This window comes from Pristis pectinata, chromosome 15, assembly GCF_009764475.1.
Source record: "Pristis pectinata isolate sPriPec2 chromosome 15, sPriPec2.1.pri, whole genome shotgun sequence".
Classification (NCBI taxonomy): Eukaryota; Metazoa; Chordata; class Chondrichthyes; order Rhinopristiformes; family Pristidae; genus Pristis; species Pristis pectinata.
This window is the reverse complement of record NC_067419.1, coordinates 12,817,873-12,823,900: the sequence shown is the minus strand read 5'-3', so window position 1 is coordinate 12,823,900 and position 6,028 is coordinate 12,817,873.

Here is a 6,028-nt window from a genome sequence, read left to right as displayed (position 1 = left end):
ATAGAGAGCATTCGACCTGGAGGTCGGTGACTAGTGGTGTTCCGCAAGGATCTGTTCTGGGAGCCCTGCTCTTTGTGATTTTTATAAATGACTTGGATGAGGAAATCGAGGGATGGGTTGGTAAGTTTGCAGATGACACGAAGGTAGGAGGTGTTGTGGATAGTGTAGAAGGTTGTTGTAGGTTACAACAGGATAGAGACAGGATGCAGAGCTGGGCCAAGAAGTGGCAGGTGGAGTTCAATCTGGACAAGTGTGAAGTGATATACTCCGGAAGATCGAACTTGAAGTCAGAGTACGAGGTTAATGGCAGGATTTTTAGCATTGTGGAAGAAAAGAAGGATCTTGGGGTCCAAGTCCACAGACCCCTCAAAGTTGATGTGCAAGTTGATAGGGTGGTTAAGAAGGCATATGGTGTGCTGGCCTTCATTAGTCGGGGGATTGAGTTCAAGAGCCGTGAGATAACATTGCAGCTCTATAAAATTCTGATTAGACCACACAGAGTATTGCGTTCAGTTCTGGTCACCTCATTATTTAGAGAGAGTGCAGAGGAGATTTATCAGGATGCTGCCTGGATTCGAGAACATGTCTTATGAGGAAAGGTTGAGCGAGCTAGGGCTTTTCTCTTTGGAGTGATGCAGGATGAGAGGCCGAGAAGTGACTTGATAGAGGTGTATAAGATTATGGGGGGTATGGAGTGGACAGCCAGCACCTTTTCACCAGGGCGGCAATGGCCAATACCGGAGGACATCAGTTTAAGGTCAGAGGAGGAAAGTTTAGGGGACATGTCAGGGGTCTTTTTTTTACACAGAGCGGTGGGTGCCTGGAACGTACTGCCGGGGGTGGTACAATAGGGACATTTAGAAGACTCTTAGATAGGCACATGGATGTAAGAAAAATGGAGGGTTATGGCTGTGTAGGAGGGAAGGGTTTGATTGATCATGGAATAGGTTTATATAGGTCCGTGCTGTGCTGTTCTATGTTCCATGTTCTAACACAATAAAAAAAGCAGGAACAGGCCATTAGGCCCTTCAAGTCTGCCCTACCATTTAATATGATCATGGCTGATCTGTGCTGGCCTCAATTCTGTGCCATTTCTCCTTTCCGGTCTCTTCCTCAATATATCAAGTATTTATCCACCATCACTTTAAATAGTTCAAAGGATCCAGCTTCCACCACTCACCGGGACAGAGAATTTCAGACATTCACCACCCTCTGTGAGAAGAAATTTCTACGTATCTCAGTTTTAAATGACCAGCCCCTTTACCTTGTAGTTATGTCCCCTTGTTTGAGACTCTTAAGTTCAAGGCATTTATGATGGACAGCACGTGCATACAGATCCGCTTGCACCATTGTTATCCTTAGCTAAAACTACTCATGATTCCAGATAAGATATCTTTATTAGTCACATGTACAATGAAACACGCAGTGAAATGCATCTTTTGCGCAGTGTTCTGGGGGCAGTCCGCAAATGTTGCCATGCTTCCGACGCCAACATAGCACATCCACAACTTCCTACTCCGTACGTCTTTGGAATGTGGGAGGAAACAGACGCAGACACGGGAGAACAAACAAACTCCTTACATATAGCGGCTGGAACTGAACCCGGGTCGCTGGGACTGTAATAGTGTTACGCTAACTGCTACACTACTGTGCCTGCCATTTTGAAATGCAAAAACAATTCCTGGATTCTCCTCCACTGCAAGGCAGTTTCTTAAAGTCCTTCCCTGTATCCCATCTACTCTCATTTCTGATAACAAGTACAATAAGCTAATTGACAAATTTTAAATCTGAAACAAGACCATGCCATTCATTTCTTCTAATTCATCAAGTCCTGAAGATAAAATTTTCTCCAATTAAGAACAACAGAACATTTTGGAAACATTCACCAGTCCACCCAGCATCAGCAGAGAGAAAGCAGCAGAGTTTGTATTTCAGGTCAGCGATTTTGCATCAGAGCTCCGCACCTTGAACCTTCTCCAACCATGATGTGATCCACCTCTTGCGTCCTGACTTATACTCTTTCAAAAACCTCTGACCACCCAACTCCCCTGCCTGGCCCTTCTTAACCTTAGTGAATTCCCCCTCAGGTATTAACATTTGCCATCACCATAGACTACTCCTGATCTATTCCTGTGAACCACTGCCCCATCTCCCTTTCCTTTCCAAATAAGTTATGTGCATTACTGCTTCCCAAATCCATGCCTATATTCCTGAAGCTTCATATTTGAAACACTTCAGTTGGAGTCCTATCTCAACAATTGCACAGGCAGTCCTTACTGAAGTCACAGATGATAATGTGGACTGTAATCACTCTTCTGGATCTGTCTGTCATGTTTCCGAACAGTTCACTGCACTACCAAAGTTCCAACACCTCCCTCGCCCCCAATCTACTCCACCTGGGTGGGCCTGCTCCTGCCTGGTTCCATTTTTAACAATCCAGTTGTAGCAAGAAAATCACTCGCATTAGCTTCCTTGTTCTCACACTGTTACTTATTGATGCTACAAGGATTTAGCCTTGACCGTCTCTTATTTCTCATCTCCATCCTGCATCTCATCCAACCTCTTGGTCCCTCCAATGTCTCCTATTTGTCACACTGCTTGCATAGCATCATAAGAAATTGAAATATAGGAGCATTCTGCCCAATGTTTCCTCCTAGGTCAACACCGTCATGCCAAAAATCAATCCAGACCACCACTGTTGAACTGAATGACCTTCCTTAATTATGGAGATTTGATGGGACCTCACCAATGCCTTCTACAGTTGTAGCGAGATGATCTTAGTCTTGTAGACCATCACCCTTAAAATAAAAGGTCAACATTCTCTTTGCCTCCTTAAATTACTTGCTGCACCAGCATGTTAACTTTCCACGTTTCATGTACAAGGGTACCCAGATCTCTTTGAATACCAACACTTAATACTCACACATAAATTAGTACTGTGGCGACTCACTGTCTAGTCGGGCGAACCGGCTCGGCAGTCGGGTCGCGCGGCGTCGGAGCGACGAGGCCCAAGATGGCGGCGGGCCTCGTCTTTCCGAGCGACGGGGAGAACCCGCGCACGGGAAAGTCCTGTTGACGTAGGACTTACGTCATTGCCGGTTGTTTTGGGTGGGAACATTCTCCCTTAAAGGGCCCGCGCAAGGCGGGAAAATAAACCAGTTCTGTTTGGCAATCCTCCGAGTAGAGTCTTGTTTTATTCCGCGGTAGCAACCGCTACATTGGTGACCCCGATGGTCCAAACGGCTTTTGGACCCGCGAAATGGACGACAGCGCAGCAGCCAACGCAGTGGCCCTCAAGCTGCCCACCTTTTGGACACTTTGGCCCAGCGTCTGGTTTGACCAGGCCGAAGCGCAATTCCACCTTCGGCAGATCACCTCCGACTCCACGAAGTACTACCATGTGGTTAGCTCTCTGGACCAGGAGACAGCTGCCCAGGTTGGAGACTTCATCCAGTCGCCTCCAGAGGAAGATAAGTACCCGGCTTTCAAAGACCTTTTGATCCGGACCTTCGGCCTCTCCCGTCGTGAGCGCGCCGCCCGCCTGCTTCATCTGGATGGCCTGGGGGACAGATCCCCATCCGCCCTAATGAATGAGATGCTGGCATTGGCCGAGGGACACAAGCCATGCCTGATGTTCGAACAGGCCTTCCTTGAACAGCTCCCCGATGACATCCACTTGTTGTTAGCTGACGCCAACTTCAGCAACCTCCGTGGTGTGGCCGCCCGGGCAAATGTCCTGTGGAGGGCCAAGCGCGAGAGCGGTTCGTCCGTCAGTCAAATCACCAGGCCGCGAGCCCAACGCCCGCCTCGCCCGGCCCCAGCAACTGAGCAGCCACGCCCCAGGAACGCAGACGACGACACGGGTGACCAGCTGTGCTTCTACCATCAGAGGCGGGGTGCAGAGGCCCGTCGATGCTGCCCACCCTGCAAGTTTCAGGGAAACGCCAGGGCCAGCCGCCGCTGATGGCTATGGAGGCTGGCCGCCGACAGAGCCTCCTCTTCGTTCAGGACAAGAAATCTGGACGGCGTTTCCTCATTGACACTGGAGCGGAGGTCAGTATTTTGCCCCCGACAGGCCGCAACACTCGTAACAGGCCACCAGGTCCTCTACTCAATGCCGCCAACGGTACAACGATACGGTCTTTCGGCACCCGTAAGCTTCAATTACACTTTGGCGGCAGCCGTTTTACCTGGACCTTTACCCTTGCCACCGTCGCCCGACCACTCCTAGGAGCTGATTTCCTTCGGGCCCACAACCTGTTAGTCGACCTGCGAAGGAAGCGGTTAGTCCACTCTAGCATTCTCCGGACCTATCCCCTGGGAGAAATCAGCCCACCAGCCCCGCGCCTGGACTCCATTTCCCTTTCTGGCGACGATTTCGCCAAGCTCCTAGCCGAATTCCCATCGATTTTGGCACCTTCGTTTACAAATTCTAGGCCCACACACGGGGTACGACACCAGATCATTACCACAGGGCCACCCCTTCATGCCCGAGCATGACGATTACCTCCAGACAAGCTCCGCCTGGCAAAGGAAGAGTTCCGTCACGTGGAGGAGCTGGGGATTGTTCGCAGGTCAGACAGCCCCTGGGCCTCCCCCCTGCACATGGTCCCCAAAGCCACCGGAGGGTGGAGGCCCTGCGGCGACTACCGCAGGCTGAATGACGCCACCACCCCGGACCGCTATCCCATCCCTCACATCCAGGACTTCGCAGCGAACTTACACGGAGCCCGCATCTTTTCCAAAGTGGACCTCGTTAGGGGATACCACCAAATCCCGGTCCATCCGGATGACATCCCCAAAACTGCAATTATCACCCCATTCGGCCTGTTCGAATTCCTTCGGATGCCGTTCGGCCTTAAGAACGTCGCGCATACCTTCCAGCGGCTGATGGACGCGGTAGGCCGAGACCTGGACTTCGTGTTCATTTACTTGGACGACATACTGATCGCCAGCCGTAACCGCCAGGAACACTTTTCCCACCTCTGCCAGCTGTATTCCCGCCTCCGCGATTTCGGCCTCACGATCAACCCATCCAAGTGCTAATTCGGACTTGACTCTACCGATTTCCTCGGCCACAAAATCACCAGCGACGGGGCAACACCCCTACCCGCCAAGGTGGATGCTATCCGCCATTTTGCCCGCCCTGACACAGTCAAAGGCCTACAGGAGTTCCTTGGGATGGTCAACTTTTACCATCGTTTCATCCCTGCAGCAGCCCGTATCATGCGCCCTCTGTTCTCGCTGCTGGCTGGTAAGGGCAAGGACATCACCTGGACTGACGAGGCTGCGGCTGCTTTCGTTAAGGCCAAAGACGCCCTGGCAGACGCCACGATGCTGGTACACCCCAGGACTGACGTCCCGACTGCCCTCACGGTGGACGCGTCCAACACCGCGGTGGGTGGGGTACTGGAACAGCTACTCGAAGGCTGCTGGCAACCCTTGGCATTTTTCAGCAAGCACCTTAGACCACCCGAACTGAAGTACAGCGCTTTTGATCGGGAACTTCTAGCGCTGTATCTGGCGGTCCGGCATTTCCGATACTTTCTAGAAGGCAGGCCTTTCACCGCTTTCACCGATCATAAGCCTCTGTCCTTTGCCTTCTCCAAAGTCTCCAATCCCTGGTCAGCTCGTCAGCAGAGACATTTATCCTACATTTCCGAGTTCACAGCTGACATCCAACATGTCTCCGGAAAGGATAATGTCGTTGCTGATGCACTTTCCAGACCAGCCATCCACAACCTATCCTTGGGTGTCGACTACACGGCCCTAGCTGACGCACAGCAAGCCGATGATGAACTGCCCAGCTACAGAACCACAGTCTCGGGTCTGCAGCTCCGAGATTTCTTGGTTGGTCCAGGTCAGCGGACCCTACTTTGCGACGTTGCGACTGGTCAGCCCCGCCCTATAGTCCCTGCAGCCTGGCGGAGACGCGTTTTTGACTCGATACATGGGTTGGTGCACCCGTCCATCAGATCTACTGTCCGACTGGTGGCCAGCAAGTTTGTCTGGGATGGCCTGCGCAAAC